This window comes from Neofelis nebulosa, chromosome 14, assembly GCF_028018385.1.
Source record: "Neofelis nebulosa isolate mNeoNeb1 chromosome 14, mNeoNeb1.pri, whole genome shotgun sequence".
NCBI classification, from domain to species: domain Eukaryota; kingdom Metazoa; phylum Chordata; class Mammalia; order Carnivora; family Felidae; genus Neofelis; species Neofelis nebulosa.
In genome coordinates, this window is record NC_080795.1 from 50,676,478 (window position 1) to 50,699,368 (window position 22,891).

Below are 22,891 nucleotides of genomic sequence, written 5' to 3' on the forward strand. Positions count from 1 at the left end.
AGAATGAAAAGCATTACAATCCATGAAGAATATTTCTACACTAGAGATAAAAATAAAACAAGGAGTTAAAATGTAAAAACTCAATGGAAAAGCTACTTGAAAGAGGTGAGCTTATTAATTTTTTTCTTCCCATGTGCTTGGTCTATCTTATTCTGTCTTTTATTTAAATTCAACCTGCTTTCTTGTCTTTAAGAAAAGACCTTCAGGCTCCCTTCTTATAAAAGGTTTCAGAGAAGTTTTAAGGAGGGATTTGAGAGAGGAGATGATTTTGAATAATGGGCATGAAATAGGAGACTGTTTTTAGAGTTAAGTATAGTATGGAAAATTTCAGTCTTAAAAGTGGGAATATGAAACTATATGCTATATGTTTAAATCCTTTCTAACAAGGATAATAACTTTAAATTTTTAATGTGACTTTCTTTTTTTTTTTTTTTTCCTTGCTTGGTACATGACCTTCACTTTCTTGGCCTAAGGCATCCGTCTCCTTGGTGTGTATGTAAAGAAAATAGGGATAGAGAGGTGTATCCGGCTTTTGAAAGTTAAAATAGAATTAAGCAGTAAGACAGGTTATTATCTTGAAAGACAATTTTCCAGATTGTTTATTTCCCACTTTGTCTAACAACCAAGCCAGCATGACCCATGCTCATAGAATTCTCCCAGAGTAGAGGAGATATCGCTGGCCACCATTAAAGCTTAGTGTATGAATGGGAAAAGAAGGATAAGAAAAGAAAATCCCACCCTTTTCAATTTTGGAGATTTTCAATTTTGGAGTAGAAAAAAGAAATAGGAATACAAAGGAACATAATTAAGGTTTCCCTTCTCTGGGCTATGTAAAAATAAGAGTCATGTTTAGGGTAGAAAGGAACCCTTCCTTCCTCCTCTCCTACCCACCCTCTACCCACCTACCCCCCGCCATACACACCTCCACTTCTTATTTGAGAGGCTGAGAGGAGGTTCCTTTGAAGACTAGCTTAGGCCAACCAGAGGTCAATCTGGCTGGTCAATGTGTCCAATCAAAGAAGGACCCTGAAATGTTGCTTTTCTGAGCCACCCTTGTTTCCAGAATTAGCTGTGAGTTTGGCTGTGGAACTTGCCACAGAGGCTCATTGTCATGAGAATAATAAGTTCCCAGCACTATGCTATGGGAAAGAGAAGATGGCTTAATTTAAAAGAGTATTATTAGAAGTGAAGATATAATGTTTAAAACCTATTAAGGGTTTTGTCTCAACAGGATTTGATGGTAAGAGAGAAAAGAGTCCTGTATCGTTTTTAAGATCTTTGCAAGGAGAGGTGGCATGAATGGTACAATGAGGAATACAGGAAGAGCAGTTTGGAGGTTGATAAATTCACTTTGGAGATTTTAGTCTGACATGCTTAAGTAACATCAAAATGGCGTATGGGTTTATGGTTCAAGAAACATCTGATCTAGACAGATAGATTTGGGAACCATCACCGCAGAGGTGACAACCAAAGTCCATGGGGTGAGCAAGACAAGCAAGTGGAATATGGCGAGTAAAAGAAGCATATCATGAATAATTCTGGGAAACACCAATATTCAAGGGGGAAAAAAGGAGAGACAGATGCCTTTGAAGGGAAGGACCAAGAGGGCAGAGAAAAACCAGGAGGAAAGGGATCACAAATGCCAGGAAAGAGAGCCTGAAGAAAGAGACTGTGGTCAATGGGTCAAATTCTGCTGTTAAGTAAGTGTTAAATGTTAAATAAGATAAGAACGGAGAGTTGCATTTAGCAACTCAGAGATTATAGGTGACCTTGGTGGCAACAGTTTCAGCAGAGTGTTGGGAGGCAGAAAACAGACTGTGGTGAGTTAAGGAGTTAATTTAAAATGAGAGAAGTGTGACAGTGAAAGTAAATCATTCTCTTATAGGGCTTGGCAGAAAAGAGAAGAAATTTAGGGAGAGGTTCCAGCAAACATAGTTTGTAGGGGAAAAGCTATTAGAGAGGGAGAAATTAAAAATACCAGAGATATAACATAATTGATAGAGGAAATCTCCTAAGAAGACAGGAAAGGGGCAGGTTCTAGCATTGCTAGAAAGATTCCCTCTAGAAGAGAGGAGATACACCTCCTCTGCTGTGTTGGTTGAGGAATAAGTTAAGAATAGATGCATGTTCTTTTTTGGTCATGGTATTGAGAAACTGGAGAAGCATGACTTTATTAGAAACCTTTACCTGGTGCTCAAATAAACCTGAATTAATGAGGTTATTTGATGAAGAGGGGGCAGTTTCTATTCATCTCAAAATTGAGAGATTGAATGGCCAAGACTCTACACTAACACGGATCTTGGGCATTTAAAATGTTCCCTTCACCGTAGTTCCCCAAGCACCATTTTGCATTCCCACCAGCAACGGATATGTGATCTAGTTCCTCCACGATATGCCAGCATTTGGTGATGTAAGCCCCCTCTCTGGTCCTTTCTCCCCCAGAAGTTCCCTTCGCTTCTTCCACTTCTGGATGGTGGGCCCATTACCATAGCCTCTGGACAGTCTCATGCTGCAAGGGAGTTTCCCCACATGCAATCCTGTCAAAGTGCTGCCCAACCAAAGTTTGTGTGTGCTACCATCACTGAATGATCGTATATTTTTCTTTGATCAGCCCCAAATACCTCAATCTCCCTACACATAGCTGCCCAGATAGTTTCCTCCCCCTTGTGCCTTGAAATGTGCAGACCATTCCAAGAGTAAGACCATCTCTTGGAACCCATGGCATGGTATTGCTAGTCAGCAAATACCTAAATGCCTAAGACTGACTCTTTGTGGGATAATGAGATTGTGTGAGCTGCGCTGCTTCTCTTTCCAGAATCAAACTGTTATTACACTTACACATGTGACACTAGTAAAATGTGTGTTTAAGCTCACTTTAAATGATAGAGCAAGTTAGTCTTCTAATAAAATTTGAATATCTTCAACATTAGAAATCATGATATTTTCTAATATCAAGTAATAATAGGTCGAGGCTCTTAAAATACTGACTGTACTGAAGACATACTCCACTTGCCAAAGCTACTTGAAATAATGAAAATGGATTTTGCTAGAACAGCGTAGAATCTTGGTGAAATATTTATGTTTTATCCTTTACTTCCCTTTGTACTTGATAGATAGTTTTTTCCGTATGGAATAGTGGTGCCCTGTGTTTCTGCTGATGTCATGGAGAATGGATTGACAAGAAGAAATCTGTGACCATCATTTGATTGTATTCACAATTTTCACTATTGTTTTTAATTTTGAATTAAGGCAATGGAATATGTTGTTTGTTAATTTGGATAAAGCAATACCTGAGTTAGTATTCAGGTGCCAAATATTTTATTCAGATAGTGATGCACTTTCTTTTTAAAAAAAATTTTTTTAACGTTTATTTATTTTTGAGACAGATAGAGACAGAGCATGAACGGGGGAGGGTCAGAGAGAGGGAGACACAGAATCGGAAACAGGCTCCAGGCTCCGAGCTGTCAGCACAGAGCCCGATGCGGGGCTTGAACTCACGGACGGTAAGATCATGACCTGAGCTGAAGTCGGCCGCTTAACTGACTGAGCCACCCAGGCGCCCCTGGATAGTGATGCACTTTCTTGTTACATGCATAGCTGCTCTTCCATCGGTACTGATCAAAACAGCCCTTTTACCATTTATATCCAGCTGACGAAAAATTAACAAACACAGCATAGATTTTCAGTGAAAAATAGAATAAAGGTTTCTCAACCTTACCTCCCCCATATATACATACTATACTTATCAAAAGTGGATCATAACCTTCTGATGATAATCTGCACATTAACGCTTCATCCAATTGTGAAGTAATAAGGAAAGATGAGGAAAGTTTTGTGGGTGGCTCTCATGGAACGGGCACAAAGTGAGAGGATAATCGTGTGAAAGCTCAGTGTGGAGCACGCTATGCATGTCAGTCAGTCATTCTCCCCATTCACTGCAGTGGTAACTAAATGGGTTTATGAACCAAATGCCATGGTGACAGGATGTAAATTATTGTTTTGCTAAATAACGTGGGTTTCCCCTTACCAGGGATGTGCTAACAGTGACATTAGATGAGTACCCAACCTACGCAAATCAGACCAATATTAAATCTCCAATAAGATATCATTTTCTAGGTAGACTAGTGGGCTAATCTCAGAAGATCAATTACATTGAACCCTGTCTATCATAGAGGTTGCAGAGATTCATCTTCATTACAGAATAGACGTTTACTCTTAAAATAGAGTTAACTTTCCTACCAGCAAAATTTTTGCCATCAGCGTCATTTGTGGGCATGTAAGGTAGCCTTATCTATTGACATGGTGTCCCACTCAACATTGCTTCTGATCAAGAAATTTATTTTTATAGCAAACAATAGTGAGTCAATGGGTTAATATCTATAGGATTGACTGTCTTACCATGTATTCAAACATCAAGAAGCAGCTGGTTAATAAAATTGGGAAGTATTTTACTGAAGAGCTAGCTTCTTGAAAAGATAAAATTGGCAAACCTTTAGCTAAACTAAGAAAAAATACTCAAATAAATAAAATTACACATGAAAGAGGAAACATTTTAACTGATACTACAGAAATAAAGGATCCTAAGAGACTACTGCAAATAATTACACACCAACAAATTAGAAAACATAGAAGAAATGGATAAATTCCTAGAAACATATAACCTGCCAAGACTGAATCATAAAGAAATAGAAAATCTGAACAAGTAAGGAGATTGAATCAACAATCAAAAACTTCCCAAGAAAAAAAAAGGGAAGATAGATAAGATAATTATCCAAGACCAGATAATTTCACTGGTGAATTATACAAAACATTTAAAGAATAATAATACAATTCTTTTCAAACTATTCCCGCCCCTGCCCCCAAAAATGAAGAGGAGGGAACATTTCTAAACTCATTTTACAAAGCCAGCATCACCCTGATTCTAAAGCCAGATAAAGTCACTACAAGAAAAAAAAATAGACCAGTATCCTTGTAAATATAGGTGTAAAAACTGTCACCAGTATATTAGCAAACCGAATTCAACAGAATATTAAAAGCATCATGCACCATGATCATGTGGGATTTATCCCTGGATGCAAGGATGGTTCAACATATGCAAATCAATAAATGTGATATACCACATTAATAGAATAAAAGATAAAAATTATATTATAATCTCAATAAATGCACAACAAGCATTTGACAAAATTCAATATCCTTTCATGATAAAAATTCTCAGCCAAGTTGGTCTAGAAGGGATGTGTCTCAACATATTAAAGGTCAACTGTGTAAAGCTCACCGTTAATATCATACTCAACAGTGACAGGTTGACAGCTTCTCTACTAAGATCAGGAACAAGACAATGGTGCCTACTTCGCCATTTCTAATTCGACATAATACTGGAAGTCTTAGAACAATCAAGTATGAAAAAGAAATAAAAGGTATCCAATTCAGAAAAAAAGAAGCAAAACTGATTTTGTGTATAGGCAATATGTTTTTATATAGAGAAAGTACTAAAATCCCACTCAAATACTGTTAGATCTAATTTTAAAAATTCAGTAGAGTCGCAGGATACAAACTCAACATAGAACAGTTAATAGAATTTTATATAATAATAATAATAATAATAATGATGATGATGATGGATTATCTGAGAAAAATAACGAAAACAATCTCATTTACAGTAGCATCAAAAACAATACATTTGGGGATGCCTGGGTGGCTCAGTTGGTTAAGTGTCTGACTTCGGCTCAGGTCATGATCTCACAGTTCATGAGTTTGAGCCCTGTGTCCGGCTCTGTGCTGACAGCTCAGAGCCTGGAGCCTGCTTCGGATTCTGTGTCTCCCTGTCTCTCTGCCCCTCCCCTGCTTGTGGTTTCTTTCTTTCTTTCTTTCTTTCTTTCTTTCTTTCTTTCTTTCTTTCTTTCTTTCTTTCTTTCTTTCTTTCTTTTTCTTTCTTTCTTTCTTTCTCTCTCTCTCTCTCTCTGTCTCTCTCTCTCCCTCTGTCTCTCTCCCTCTCCCTCTCTCTCTCAAAAATAAATAAACATTAAAAAAATTTTAAAAAACAATACATTTGACCCAAGAGGTGAAACAGCTCTACATTGAAAATTATATGACATTGATGAAAAAAATTTAAGAAGACACAAATAAGTAGAAAGATATCCTGTGTTCACAAGTTGGAAAATTAATATGTTAATATGTATATACTACCTAAAGCCGTCTTATAGATGTAAAACAATCCCTATTAAGATTCCAATGTCATTTTTTTACACAAATAGAAAAAAATATTTCTAAGGTTAAAATGGAACCTTAAAAAACTGAATAACCAAAGCAATCCTCTGAAGGAAGAACAAAGCTAGAAGTATCACAATTCCAATTTCAAGCTATTCTACAAAGCAATAGTAATCTAAATCGTATGGTACTACATAGAAACAGAAACACAGACCAATGGAACAGAATCAAGAGCCCAGAAATAAAACCCTTACATATAAGGCCAACTAATACTTGAAATGGAAGCCGAAAATAACTCAGTGGAGAAATGTTAGTCTCTTCCAAAAATGGTGTTGAGGAAACTGAACAATCATATGCAAAAAAATGTAGTTGGGCCCTTACATTGTACCATATACAAAATTCAACTCAAAATTGATCAAATACTTAAATGTAAGACCTGAACTATAAAACTACTAAAAGAAAACATAAAGTAAAACTCTCTAACGTTAGTCCTAGCAACAATTTTTTTATGGATTCAACACCAAAAGCACAAACAACAGAAGTAAAAATAAGCTGGACTTTATCAAACTAAAAATTTCTGCACACACACACACACACACACACAACCCCACAGAGAACAAAAACAATTAGTAAAATGAAAAAGCCACCTAGAGAATGGGAGAAAATATCTGCAAACCATCTATGTTATAAGGGGTAATATCTAAAGTGTATAAGGAACTCAGGGCACTTGGGTGGTTCAGTCAGTTAAGTGTCTGGCTTCAGCTCAGGTCATGATCTTACTGTTCGTGGGTTCGAGCCCTGCTCTGTGCTGACAGCTCGGAGCCTGGAGCCTTCTTCAGATTCTCTCTCTCTCTCTCCCTCTCTCTCTCTGCCCCTCCCTCACTTGTGCTCTCTCTCCATCAAAAATGAATAAACATTAAAAAATAAACAAATAAAGTATATAAGGAACTCAAACAGTTAAATAGCAAAAAAAAAAAAAAAAAATTAAAAAATGATCAGAGTACCTGAAAGACATTTTTCCAAAGAAGATATACAAGAGGCCACAGATACATAAAAAATTGCTCAATATCACTAATCGTCAGAAAAATACAAATTAAAACCACAATAAGATTTCACTTCACACCTGTTAGAATGGCTATTATCAAAAAGAGAGGAGATAAGAAGTGCTGGCAAGGATGTAGAGTAAAGGGAACTCTTGTGCACTGTTGGTGGGGATATAAATTGGTGCAGCTATCGTGCAAACAGTATGGAGGTTACTCAAAAAAATAAAAATAGAACTACCATATGATCCAGAAATTCCATTTCTGGGTATACTTCCAAAGGAAATAAAATCATATTCTTGAAATATCTGCACCCCAGTGTACATTGCATCATTCAATTTGTATGTATATAGAATACTATTCAATCATAAAGAAGGAAATCTTGCCTTTTGCAACACTATGGACCTTGAGAGTATGATGCTAAGTGAAATGTGTCAGAAAGAGAGAGATAAATACTGTATGTTCTTACCTATGTGTGGAAGCTAAAAACCTGAACTCATAGAAATATAGAGTGGTGGTTGCCAGGGGCTGAGGGATGGGAGAAATGGAGAGATGTTGGTCAAAGGGTATAAACTCTGGCTAGATGAATAAGTTCTGGGGATCTAATTAATAATACCATATCATATACTTTAAAGTTGTTAAGAGAATAGAACCTAAATGTTATCACTACATGCAAAAAAATAGTAATTATGTGAGGGAATATAGGTGTTAACTAACATTTTATGGTAATCACTTCACAATATATACGTGTATCAAATAATCATGTTGTACTATATATATATATATATATATATATATATATATATCAAATATATATAACAAAAAATGTTACTGATTTTATTCTATATTCTATATTTATTTATTATATATTATAGATATAGATAGCAATAATATATGTTATATATAGGTCCTAAAATTATATCTATATTATAGATATCAATAATACATATAAAATATAGGTTGTAAAGTTATATATATAATATATAGTATGTATACAGATATAAATATAGATATATCAATAAGACTGGGGAAAAAAGAGACTTGTTTAGTGATAGCATCTCACAGGAAACAGAATTTATGGGACAGAGATTCAATCCTAATACTGATGTGTTCTCTCATACTTTGCTGAAAGAGGTGTTAATGGACTGGATTAAGTACAATAGCTCTTCAGAGGAATCCTGCTTGCTCAAGGAAAAGAAAAAATAGCAGCACAAACAGGAAGACCTCTGGTGACACAGTATACATTGTACTTCTCTTTATTAAAGACCAGGAAGATTTAACTGAGCAAAAGATTTAACAAGGTGACAATTTTGCTTTTCCAACAGAATTCCATGGTGGCTGATTTTTGAGAAAGAGGGGATAAACATTCAGAGGGAGAGATAGACAATACCTCTTATATGGCTTTCCCAAGGGAAAGAGTCATACAGTTGTGTTTTTGAAATACATATGTGAGTGTGGTGGGTTGGGAGTGGGGTAACAGCTCTCCAAAGTAGACCATGAGCCAGGATAGTTGGCTGGCAGTGAATGGACTGATCCTTAACAACCACAAGGAGAAGAATCATTTGGAAAGAGGTAGACTTACAAGAGAATTTTAAGAAGGTTTCCATATAATTCACTGCAGAAGACCTTTACCTCTCTAAATTACTCAGAATTCAATCACAAGAATCTCACTAGTTTTTTTAATTCAGATAATATAAGAAATTGGTGAATCAATTAGAGATTAAATTGTTGAAGGTCAAATATTGGTTAGGTATTAGAGGACTGGCAACTCAAAACGGGAACTTGGAGCGACAAGATACAGTAAGCTTAGGAAGCAGCCCTAACCCTAGGCTTGCCCACTCTAAACAAAGGGAGATGGGGGAGATTTTTAGAACCTAGAAACCTACAGGAGGTGTCTCAGGGATCCAACCAGAGCTGAGACCTAGACTTCTGAGGGATGGACACTATTCAGCTTGTGCTCACATTTTAGAATCAGTGAGGCTGATTCATTTTTATTCTGAGAATGCCAGAAGAATCCTAAAAGTGGAACAAACTGTTTCTAGAATCGGAGGGAAGAGCCAGTGGTGAATGACAGACACAGGAATAGCCAGCAAATAGAAAGGAGCAAGTTCTTTCTTCCCTCTCCTGTCTTTTTGCTTCTCCCTGGTGCCCAACAATTGGCCAAGCATAACAGGGAGCCAGATGGCAAAGGAGAAATGTAATTTGCAGAGTATCAGCCTAGCATCACAAAGCCAACGAGAGAAGATGAGAGAAAACTGCTTCACCACTAACCCACCCCCATGGAAGGACCTGTGGTAATGATACATATTTTTTGCAAAAGCTTTCTCGAATCAGATTTGTAGTTCCCAGATGTGTGAATGACCAGAAAGTTCTCAGGATAGCCTAGCTATGAGAGGTTTAAGCACAGATGAACACCTCTGTATACCCTGTAGCTGCATCTGGCTAAGGAATACAAAATTCTGAGTACAGTATATTTTAGACCATCTGGTAATTTGCCATCATTCTCTCTTGGTGGCATTATATAATCCTTCGCTGGAGGAGGACCATTCAACCAAATGCAGTGCTGGTTTCTCTTCCTAAGAGCAGCTTTCTTCCTTTTCACAAAGTTTGTGCTTCCCTATCAGCCAACTGGATAAAATACAAGACGACATAAATATGGTGATCAGGGTTGACCCTTTCCCCCATAAGTCCAACTACGTTGTGCATCTGAATGCATATGAAAGCTCCATGTTGACCCGGAGATTTTGTTCAGGGGTTGCCAAGGTACAGGAGAAGAAACACCTCTGGGGATTCATACAAATATTTTCCTTAGTGCCAAGATGCTGCTCCAACCTCACTTGTGGGGTGCTGACTGGAGCCTCAGCATTCACAGACAGTCCAGTTCACGGTCTCCCAAACCTGTACGTGCCTCATTTGACTGTCCTCTGCTGTCTGCTCCCTCTTCCCTGTATGTTTTAAGGTCCCTGGCTTACCTCGCTGCAGCCCTTCCATGACCCTTTCTTGTCCCTCAATTGTCACTTCAGTTGTCCGGCCTTAACTTCCTTTCTCCAATTCTCTGTTTTTCACCTTGGTTTCCAACTGCTTCTTTGTGCTCAGCCCTTTCTTTCCCAAACAACTACGCTGCCTGAATCTTAGACCACAGGGTCCTGTTTCATCAACCCACCCCCGCCCCCCCAGCATGTGCTTTCACACGGCTTCGGCCTCCTCTGCGTCTCCAGAAGCTTTTCCTCGGTATTTGTGGTGGAGAGTCTCTGTGAGTCTACAGATCCTGCACCTTCATTATCTGCCTGTTGATCTCAGATTCCCTGGCCTCCAATTTCCTGTCTTCCTTCTTCTCTTTTATGCAATGTTCACTTCCCAACTGTCTCCTCCAGATGTTGAATGGATAATTAGAAGAAGGCCCAGCTGCATCTCCCTGCTCTCACCATCTTCCTTTCTGGTATTCGAGGTCTTGGAACCTGGACGGCCAGCCCCAGACCACTTCTCTAGGTTCTATTTTTTTTTTTTTTAATTTTTTTTTTTTCAACATTTTTTATTTATTTTTGGGACAGAGAGAGACAGAGCATGAACGGGGGAGGGGCAGAGAGAGAGGGAGACACAGAATCGGAAACAGGCTCCAGGCTCCGAGCCATCAGCCCAGAGCCTGACGCGGGGCTCGAACTCACGGACCGCGAGATCGTGACCTGGCTGAAGTCGGACGCTTAACCGACTGCGCCACCCAGGCGCCCCTCTAGGTTCTATTTTGATGTCTTCAATCTTCCTCCCTTAGCTCTAAGAGCCGCTCTTCCATCTGGAGTTGTGGCCCATCCTACTTTCACATCTATATTTTTATTTTTTAACTTATTTTAACTTAAATTTATGTAAGAATAAAAATTGTCCTACTTAAAGAATATTGTTAAATAAACTAGAAGTGAAGGTAGGACACACAGGGTTTATGTTTGGAGAATATTCTCCTGAAGGTCTTCAGATGATTAACAGGATGAGACCTGGGCCTCGTGCCCCCCCTGGACTTCTCTAATAAGAAACATGCCATTTTCAAGATTCCACTTGAGAAAGTAATCCCTCAGGGGAAGAGATGATCTAGAGAGCTTTGATAAAGTTGTTGATGCTATTTGGTGATAGTCACGATTTGTCTGAACCCACTTTCAGGGCAAAAGGGAGCCTGAGGCACTGAGCCAGGGCCACAGCCTTGAGGGTATGTAGGGGATACAGTGACGAAGCGAAAGAGTCAGGAGCCAAGAGTTATTGCAGAGACGGTGCATGCCTACACAGTTATAGCGGAGGCAAGGATCCAAAATAGTTAGCAGAGAGAAACACATACACAGGGCAGAAGCGCTAGAACCCCGAAGAACACAGATCAGAGCAGGAAGGCTAAGGATGGTGAGAATTGGTGCTCCCTGACGCTCTCCAGCACGGAAAGATAACAGGTACTTTCCTTGGGCTGCTGTGGTCCCACCCTTCCCACAGCTGGAAAGAAGCTGTTAAGGGCGTGGAGGTCACGCAGTTAAACACCACCACCAATAGCAACGTTGGTAACTGCCAAAAGAAACAAAGCATTTAGGAAAAACCCATTGAATATAAGAAGGCTTTGTCACTGCTTAATGATTTGCTGAATAAAACAGCTCTTCATTTTCTTAAAGTTTTCAAGGTGCTTTCCAGACATGGAGAAAATGGTGAAGCAAATGGTCTAATAGTAGTTTCTAGTGTTGTGATCCATGCACTATCGGTTATGAAGTGATTCTTCAGTAGCTTTCTGAGAAACAGCTGAAATGTCCAGTCATTAACAGTGTCAGACAGCAAGTAGCAAGGAATTCAGCAAAGCTCTCAAGTGACACTACTGTAAGATTTCACTTTCATTCTCTTTTTCCTCCTCTACCCCCATCCTCGCCCAAAGTGAGACTGGAATCTTTTGACTCCTTTCCTCTCTCTGCCTTCACCCTCACATCAGTATTTTATTTCAGGAAATGTAATGCTCGCATCTCTAGGTTATTATCAGAAATTCCCTTCCAGTATAGAGCGACTAATCCATGTGGACCATTCCCAGACACTTAGATTAACTATGTATTTATAGCTCTTTGTTGATCACCTCTATTTCTTCCCAGTTGCTTTCGTTATGCAGTTTTGGTTCTGGTGTTTTGCTTGTTTGTTTGTTTGTGTGTTTTGGTTAGTTTGTTAATATTTTGTCATTATTTTCCCTGGAAAGCATACTTCAAAGTATATTTGGGACTCTGAACTTTCTTTTACTCTTACAGCTAAGTAATGGGTGGGTTCAGTCGTTCTTCCCAGTACTAGGAGATGTTATTCTACTGTCTTCTAGCTTCAAATGTTGTAGATGAAAAGTGATGCTTTTCATTTATGGATTACTTGTTGTTTACAAGATTTTTCCCTTTTTCTTGGATTTCAAAGTTTTTTCCAGGATATATATGTGTCTTTTTTTCATGTAATATGCCTATAACACAGTCAGTAGGCCCTTTTTACCTTTTCTCTTCTTTTTTTTTTTTTAATATTTATTTATTTTTGAGAGAGAGAGGCAGAGCATGAGTGGGGGAGGGGCAGAAAGGGAGACACAGAATTGGAAGCAGGCTCCATACTCTGAGCTGTCAGCACAGAGCCCGACAAGGGGCTCGAACCTACGAACTCTGAGATCATGACATGAGCCGAAGCTGGAGGCTTAACCAACTGAGCTACCCAGGTGCCCCTTTGACTTTTTTCTTCTAACACTAATCCTCCTTTTGATGTTCCAGGTGATTAATTTGGCTATCAACAGTGATCATCCTTTCCTCCAAGTTAATTTTAATAACAGCCATCCTAACAGGTATGAGGTAATATCCCATTGTGATTTGGGTTTGCGTTTCACTGATGATTGGTGATGTTGAGTACTTCCTCAAGTACCTGTTGACCGTTTGTATGTCTACTTTGCAGAAATGTCTATTCAGATCTTTTGCTCACTTTTTTAAACTGAGGAACAGCAAATATGAGGGGTTTTTTTGGCTATTGAGTTAGAGGAGTTCCTTCATATATTTTGGATATTAGCTCCTTAACAGATAGGTGGTTTGCAAATATTTTCTCCCAACCAACAGTTGTCTTTTCATTTGGCTGATGGCTCCTTTTGCTGTGTGGAAACTTTTATGTTTAATGTAGTCCCACTTGTTTATTTTTGCTTTTTTTGCTTTTGATGTCAGATTCAAAAAATCATTGCCAACACCAATACCCAGGATTTTTCCACCATGTTTTCTTCTGGAAGTTTTATAGTTTCAGATCTTACATTTAAATTTCTAATCCATTTGAGTTGAATTTTGTGTATGATGTGATTGAGGGGTCCAATTTCATTCTTTTGCATGTGAATATCTAGTTTTCCCAGCACATGAAGACTATCTTTTCCTTGTTTTGTATTCGTGGTGCCTTCATTGAAGATTAGTTGACAGCATATGCAGAGGTTTATTTCCGGTCTCTTGATTCTGTTCCATTGATCTATGTATCTGTTCTTATGGCAGGACCATACTATTTTGATCGCTGAAGCTTTCTAATATGTTTATTTTTTATTTTTTTTTAACATTTATTTATTATTGAGAGACAGAAAGGGACAGACCGTTAGCAGGGGAGGGGCAGAGAGAGAGGAAGACACAGAATCTGAAGCAGGCTCCAGGCTCTGATCTGTCAGCCCAGAGCCTGAGGCGGGGCTCGAACTCACAAACCGAGAGATCATGATCTGAGCCAAAGTCGGACGCCCAACCCACTGACCCACCCAGGCGCCCCCTGTAATATATTTTGAAGTAAGGAAGTGTAAGGTCTCCAGCTTTGTTCTTGCTCAAGATTTCTTTGGCTAAGTTCAGGATTTTGATATCAGAATGTCTTTATGTACTTTATAAATTCCTAAATAAAAGTCAAACTATCCCTATTGTTCAAATGTCCATGTTCATTTGAGACAGTAAATTAAAATACTTAATGGACTGAACTAGAGTTTGGCTAGTGGTTTTAAATCTTGACTTTTAAATAACTATGTGAACTTGAGAAGCTAGGGACCTTCACTTGAATTAGTGTCTTTATCTTTCAACAGGAGATAAGAATGATACCTTCCTCTTAATGCTGCTGTAATGATTACCTATGAATGGCCTAAAATACTTGGCATGTAGTAAGGGCTATATGAATCTTACCTTCATACATCCTCATACTCACTTTTAGCCACTCATATATTAACATACCTCTTGTCCAAGGTAAAGAATCCAGAGTTATTTAAATACATACACCTAAACAGTGACTACCCTGAGTTAAGATTCTATGCCCCAAAATGACAAATTCGGGTACACTCTCTGCTGAAACAATTTTACACTACTTAGATTAATTTCTGTTTGTGCTATATGTTACAATATTTAAAAAATTATATAAATGTATTATATTGAAATAGTCAATTCTCCCTCTGTCCCCCGCCCCCCCAAAAAAAAGAGTCACTTCCCATCAATAACCTTGACTTTTGGAAAACTAGTTGTTTTGGGGTGGGGTTTTTTTTTTTTTTTGCTTGTTTTGTTTTGTTTTTACATTTATTTATTGTTGAGAGACAGAGTGTGAGCATGGGAGGGGCAGAGAAAGAAGGAGGCACAGAATCCGAAGCAGGCTCCAGGCTTTGAGCTGTCAGCGCAGAGCCCTAAGCGGGGCTCGGACCCACGAGCTGTGAGATTATGACCTAAGCCGAAGTAGGACACTTACCCGACTGAGCCACGCAGGTGCCCCATGGAAAACCTATACTTTTAAATGGAATACTACAGTGGTAGGCTTATCACTTACAAGAGAAATATTGAAACCTACTACAGACAAATCTTTTACTTATTTGTTTAAATGCTCAGCATACATCAATTTCCTCTGTGAGAAGCCAAGGTTAGGTTGCAGTAGAAACTACTACTGGAAAAAATAATCTCTACGGAATTTACATTCTCATTGGCAAAATTCAACAAAGCCTAAATGATTTTATTGGGAAGGCCTTCTGGAACTCTGCAAGCATAAGAAATTTTTGTTGTTTATTTGTTGAATACCTAATTGGGAATACAATTATTGTTTTGTACTTCCTGATTCACATCAAATTGCAAAGATAGGAAGATAACTTCTGGTTTAGTGAATTTAAACATAATTTTTAAAGAAATGGTCATAACTGGCATATGAATGTTTACAGAAGTACACATTTCTCAAACTTGTGTGCATTTGTAACAGCAAACTCATCGAACAGAATCTGACTTGGTACCCCTATATATTTAACAAGCAAAAGGAATGAGGCTCCGATTGAAGTTGGACTGTAGGATACAATTTGTTTAGTTCCTTTTTGCTCAGGCTCCTCTTGGCTCAATTTCCCCACTCTCTGACCATTGGTTTTGGAACAGTACTAGGCAGACAATTGTGTATTTTGCTGAACAAAGGTCTTAACGACGGAGAGCCGTGGATTAGAAGGGCCCTACCTGGAGGACTGCATCACTCTATGAAAACGGGCCACTCTAAGACTTAGTTTTCTTACATGTGGCATCCTCAAAATTGGGAAACAGAAAATAAATATGTTTTTAAACTGTGTTTGGTTTCCAAATAATATGTTTGATTGTTTTCTTCAACTTCCAAACTTTGAAAGCATTTAAAGTTAACAATATATTTGTCTTATGTGCAGCAACTTTTTAGATACGCCATAAATGCCATCTAACTATAGAATCTGGTGATTTAAGTTATATTACTACCAACAGCATTTTATAATTTTTATGGAATCAATTGATCTGCTGAAACTTTGAGTATCTCTGCTATAGTGTATTTCCTTGTGATTTCATCAACCATTTTATACCCAGAATGTCCTCTCACTGTTAAACATTAACCTTATTTTCCTTTAGGTTTTTAAAAATATTGTTTTATTTGTTACATTGAATTCTTTACTTGAAATTTATCAAACGTAATATGAAGTGAGGATCAAAAACTTTTGTTTTCTAAATTTTCCCAGTAGCATTTAAAAAATAATCCATCCCTTTGCCATTGACGTGTGAAGCTTTCTTTATCATTTTTTAGCTCCCATAAATCTTTATTCCATTTCTTTTAGTTTTTATGTCTCAATTTCTCATAACTTCTTTTTTTATTATAAAGTAACAAGGTGCTTGTGGAAATTTGGGGGAAAAACACAGAAAAACACAAAGAAGAAAATGAAAATTCCCCATAAACATTAAAATTTTGGAGAACTCTCTACTGGTCATATATATGTGTTTACAAAGGCTCCTGGAATGTTTACAAAGGAACAGCCCAAAATCAGGCTCAAGTAAACAAAGATAGTTTCTGGAAAGGATGCACTAGTGTTCTGTAGCATGAAACACAGATGTAAATTTAGATACAGAAGTCTAGAGAGAGACACTGGGGCAGTATCTAAGAGCAAAGAAAAGAGCCTGTAAATCTGTAAGTAGGAAAGAACAGGAGAAAGCAAATTCAAAACTCTAGGGGCCATGTACTCTAAAAGTTCTGGGAGAACAGAAATGTCTAGTAAAACATTTTTAAATGGTCTGCTGAGTTGTTTTCCCTATATGATCTTCAGTAAAATCCACACTACTCACTAAAGGTTTTTGTTTGACAGGATTCTTTAGGCAATGGGCTTCATGTTTTTGGTTCACATACTTTAAAATAAAATTTGAAACACGGTGAGAGCATTTTTAGGTTCACATCAGGCAGGCATCTTTCATCATGTGAAAGTAGCTTGAAAACACTTAATTTCTGACAAGTCCCAAGTAATGACATTTTAAAACAGAACTATGGTATATTGGACATCATAGAATCTAAATTTAATAGCAGTTTGATACCTACCATCATCCACTAAAAAAAAAAAAAAAGTCATGAAGACCTTCTTTAACAGTGAAGGTGGTAGTAGGAAAATAATCTAAAATATATCTCAACTTATTTTTAGACAGACCTGTGTTATGAGAGAATACACATTAAAGGAAATGAAGATTTGGAAGTGAATTCTCTTAAAAATATCTGTGCCCTTGGGGCACCTAGGTGGCTCCGTTGGTTAAGCATCTGAGTCTTGATTTTGGCTCAGGTCATGATCTCACACTTTGCGATTTCAACCCCTATGTAGGACTCTGCTGACAGTGCAGAGCCTGCTTGGGATTCTCTCACCCCTCTCTTTCTGCCCTTCCCCTGCTCCTTCTCTCTTTCTCTTTCTCTCTATCTCAAAATAAATAAATAAACTTAAAAAAAATCTATGCTCTCTTGGAGCAAGAAACAAAGAAGACAACAAAGAAAACAACTAACAAAAGAAAGATATAAATCCTTCTTTTCTTTCTCTTTTCCTCTGTTTCCTTTTTTTTCTCCCTGTTAAAATGAGCACACACTATACATATAATTTTGAATCTTAGAATTTCCACATGGCATTATTTTAGGTTAAGTATTCTTCAAATATGTCATTATTTTATATTATACTATCATTATTGTATACTGTTATTTATTTTTTAATCTTGAAACACTAATTTAGAAATCTGCCAGGGATTTGGGCAGTTTATGTTCGGATTTTGGAGTATATAATTTCCAAGTCTTCTATTGGATCTGAACTCTGTTATTCGCCACTTCAAGTTATTAAGGTTGTGGTTTCTTACCATCTCACTTAGGGTTAATAGCGGAGCTTCCCTAGATCAGAAAGCCACAAAGTTGGAGTTCTTGCCCATTGCAGTGGCACTTTTTCTAGAATAAATATTTCTCAAGTTTTTGCCTGCGACTTGATGTTTTCCGGTACTTTCAAATGGTAGTTTTTTTTAGTATTTTTGCCCATGTTTATAATTGTTTATTTCTGGAAGAATCCCCTGACTTTTTCTTGCCACTATTACGGAAATTTTGCCTACATCAATATTACTAGATTATTTAAAAAGTGTCTGCTAATTTAATAAAGTGAAACTTACTGCTTTTTTAATATTGTAATTCAGATTACTAGTACAATTGAGCATTTTCTGTGTGTTGACTGGCTATCTATATTTCATCACTGTAAATTAGCTCATTTCTTTTGCTATTTTAAAATTCTGCGGTCTTATTTTTTCTTATTGGTTAAAAAGAGTTCTTACTCAGGGCACCTGGGTGGCTCAGTTAGTTAAGCATCTGACTTTTGATATTGGCTCATGTCCCGATCTCACAATTTGTGAGTCCCAGCCCTGTTTCAGGCCATGCTTGGGATTCTCTCCCTCTCTCTGCCCCTTCCCTGCTCTCTCTCTCTCTCTCTCTCTCTCCCTGTCTCTCACAAAATTAACAAAAAGAGGAAGAGTTCTTATTCAAGTATTATCACTATGTCACAATTGTTTGAAAATATACTTCCCTGTTAGCAATTTACCTTTAAATTTTTTATGATATGATTAACATATAAATTGATTTTTAAAGGAGTAACATCTTTACAAATTTGAACCTTCTTATCTAGGGACTCAGTTTATCTTTTTATTTATTTGAATTGGTGTTTGTCTATCCTTCTAATAGAATCAATTTTAGCATGGGTCTCATCCATTACATTTTTAATGTTTCCATTATTGATATTGCTAGATATTGTCATAATGTATTTTTTCATTACTTCTAGCTGTTGTGATTTTATAGAAAAATCATCGGGTGCCTGGGTGGCTTAGTCGTTAGGCGTCCAACTTTGGCTCAGGTCATGATCTTGCAGTTCATGGCTTTGAGCCTCACGTCAGGCTCTGTGCTGACAGCTCAGAGCCTGGAGCCTGCTTCGGATTCTGTGTCTTCCTCTCTCTCTCTGCCCCTCCCCGTCTCATGCTCTGTCTCTCTCTCAAGAACAAATGAACACTAAGAAAAAATTTTAGAAAAAGAAAAATCATCAGTGCCCCATCAACTTTTTATTATTTTACCAAAGTTATTTGTATTACCTCACTTAATTCCCAAACAATACTATTACCAAAGTATTATTATTATTCCCATTTTGTATTAAATATTTCAGTCATGTATGAATTACAAAACACATGGATTATAATATAATGAATATCCATATAGATGCCATCCACCTAAGAAATAACCCCCAGTTAATTACTCATTTTAATTTATTACATATCATTCCCATGCCATTTATGTATATTTATGACATGGCATAGGGCTATAAAGATATATAATATTACTTTTTCACCATTTAAACAATTTTCTTTAAGTTTATTTGTTTTTGAGAGAGAGACAGAGCACAAGCAGGGGAGGAGCAGAGAGAGGAGACACAGAATCAGAAGCAGGCTCCAGGCTCCTACCTGTCAGCACAGAGCCCAGTGAGGGGCTCGAATGCACAAACTGTGAGATCATGACCTGAGTCAAAGTTGGATGCTTAACCGACTGAGCCACCCAGGCGCCCTACTTTTTCAACTTAAAATGCATATGTAAATGCTACCATGATATGTATATCTATCTATCCATCTGTCTTTTTAATTTGATACGGTGTTTTCACATTTTTCCATGGTGAAACATGTATCTCTGTTCCATTCGTTTATACTGCTTTATAATATGCCTTTGTATAAATATATGGCATCTTATTTATAGTCTCATGTTTATGAACTTGTTTATTATAAATCTCTACTATTGCAAATATTTATGCTCATTTCTATATTTGTCTCTTTGTGCATAAGTGCTAGGGTTTTTCTATGTCCTAGTAGAATTTCTAAGATTAAAATACATATATCTTCAACTTTACTAGATATTGAATATTACTATCTAATAGTGACTAATTTATACTTCCACTAATAGCGTGTGAGAGTTTCCATTTCCCTACATGTTTTCCAATGCGTGGTAGTCTCAGAATTTAATTTTTGCCAATCTGAAGAGTGTGTTTTGCATCTTTAAAATGTATATCTTCTTGATTCCTGGTGATATTGAACATATTTTTCAATTTTTATTATGCATGTTTTCATTTGTTAATTGCCTTCCATATACTTTCCCACCTAGTAGTGTATACTAGGTTCTTTGTCTTTCCTTTATTGATTCCTGATAGCTTGTTGAATTGTCAGAATAAAATTTCTTTTACATTTTATGGACTGAAAAGGCTTTGGATTTTTTTTTGAAGTTCAACTCTTCTGAATTTTAAAAAATTAAAATTTATTATCTTTTCTTTGAAATCTGTGCCTTTGCTTTCTACTTTAAGAAAATTTTAACCACAAAGTTCTGCAGATATCAACTACTATTATTTTAGTCATTTCAAGTTTTTATTTTTATAAGTAATTAGTTTTTTGTCTTTCTAGAATTTATATTTGGCAAGTGAGGAAATATTATTTTTATGTGCAGATAACTAATTTTCTTAGCACTATTTATTAAAGAATTTACTGATTGTACATATCACCTGTCACATATGAAATACCCATATATGTATGGCTCTGCTTCTTGTCTTTATCTTATGTTTAATATTTTTCTATTTTTGTGCAAAAGCATGCTAAATTAATTATATGTTTTATGTAAGTCTTTTAATTGTCAATGAAGTACACTTTGTTCTTTTCCTTTTCCAAAGTTGTCTCAGCTTTTCATGGCTTTTTGTTCCTCCTTATAAATTTGTAGACTCTGCTTATCAATGTCCATAAAAGGTACCCAGTTATGATTTTTAGTGTAATTTTATGTGCAGATTCATTTATGAATAACTAATGCATTTTTAGATTGCATTTTTCCATTTTTGGCAATACTGTTTTGTACCTTTCAATACATTTTTATATTTTTCCCTATATATTTGTCTTATTACTTATGGCCGTCTTAGGCACCTCTCTTTCATTCACTCATTTCACAAACATGTATTCAGTATTATATTGCAAACACTTCTCTTAGTTATTTGGAAACATTAAAAAAGGAATGATGCTTGTCCTGAGTACACGGATAATAATAATAACAAAGTGGATTCATAAATGATAGGAGTTCTGTTCCAATGTGGTTAAGTAAGTTTCTAACCACTGTCCCTCCCAAAGCTAATGACTACAAACTCTGTTCAACAACTGCACTGAACTACTTGAAGGCTTTGAAGAGAGAAGAAAAGCATATAGACTACAATGGAGACTCAAAACAAGAAAAAATGCAAAGGATGAGTTTCTTGTTGCTATATCCTTTAGCTTGAGGGCAAATTGACAGAGGATGCCAATGGCTCCACATAAGGCAGATAAAACACTGAAATCATATAGTTTCATGAACCAGGACACAGAGCTGAGGGCAACCAGAGTGGCTGAAAAGTAAATGGGGACAATATTGGAAAAGAAAGAGCAAGAAAGAAAACTCAAATTTTGAACAGTGCTGCCCAAATCTCTGCCTGATCTCTGACTTATATAAGAACAGAACAGACTGCAAGCAGGAATCCCCCTACCAAGGGGAAAAAAGTAACTGCATCGAGACTGATATTTCTGATAAAGTCTATGTTTGCAGTTTTACTAAGTATATTACCTACTGAAACAGAAATATAAATATTGTTTAGAAGACTATAACAGAATCTACAGCCTCCAAAAAATGTCATTCACAATGTCCACACTATAGCTTAAAGTCACTCAACATATGAAAACCCATTTTTTTTTCAAAAGAAAATACAGTCAATGGACTTCAGCCCTGAAATGACTCAGATGTTTCAGTTAGTAAACAATATCTTTAAAGCAACTATTACAACTACTTTTAATAAGGTGAAAGAAAATATGCTTGTGGTAAAAAAAACTTAAAATATTTCAATGGAGAAAATCTTGCAGATGTATAAAGAAATCAAATAAGACTTCTAGATGAAATGTTCAATATCTGAAAAATATTAGCTAGATGGTTCTAACTGGATAATGGAGATAATAGAGGAATGAACCTTTGAACTTGAAGATGTATCAATAGAAATCATCTAATAAACAGAGAAAAAAGATTGAAAAAAATTGAAAAAGGTGTCTGTGGACGATATGAAAAGTTTGACTATATGTGCAGTTGGAGTCCAATAATGCAGGGAGAAATAGAATAGAGCAGGTAAAATATTTGAATAAACAATGACTAAAATCTCCCCAAATTTGATGAAAGCAATACATTTATAGACTCGGGAAGCTCAGTGAACCTAAAGCAGTACCAAAATTAACAAAATCATTCTGAAAATCAACAATAAAGAGAAAATCTTGAAAGTAGCAAGAGAACACATTACATAGAGGGGAACAACAATTTGAATGATTTCTGACTTCTCATTGAAAAATATGAAGATCATAAAGCATTGGAACAATATCTTAAATTTTTTAACATAAAAACATGATCGGGGCACCTGGGTGGCTCAGTCGGTTGAGTGTCCGACTTCAGCTCAGGTCATGATCTCGCAGTCTGTGAGTTCGAGCCCCGCGTCGGGCTCTGGGCTGATGGCTCAGAGCCTGGAGCCTGCTTCCAATTCTGTGTCTCCCCCTCTCTCTGACCCTCCCCCGTTCATGCTCTGTCTCTGTCTCAAAAGTAAACATTAAAAAAAAAATTTAAAAAAAATAAAAAAATAAAAACATGATCAATCTAGAATTCTATATCCAGTGGGCACAATTTTTTTTAGAATGAAGAAGAAAAGAAGAATGTTTGCAAATAACACTACAAAAATTTGTCACTAGCCCATCTGCATTACAAGAAGTGCTAAAGGAACTTGTTCAGTATGAAGAAAATGATACCCAGTGAAAGCTTGTATGTTCAGGATGGAAAGAAGGGAATAA

At 36.8% G+C, this 22,891-nt stretch overlaps 1 long non-coding RNA gene across 1 annotated transcript; it reads left to right on the top strand.

Annotated features, from left to right (window-relative positions):
- LOC131494422 (uncharacterized) lies at positions 1-22,891 on the top strand. Its single transcript, XR_009253394.1, has 3 exons — positions 1-105; positions 12,995-13,065; positions 22,738-22,891. It is a non-coding gene; the product is annotated as an uncharacterized LOC131494422 (long non-coding RNA).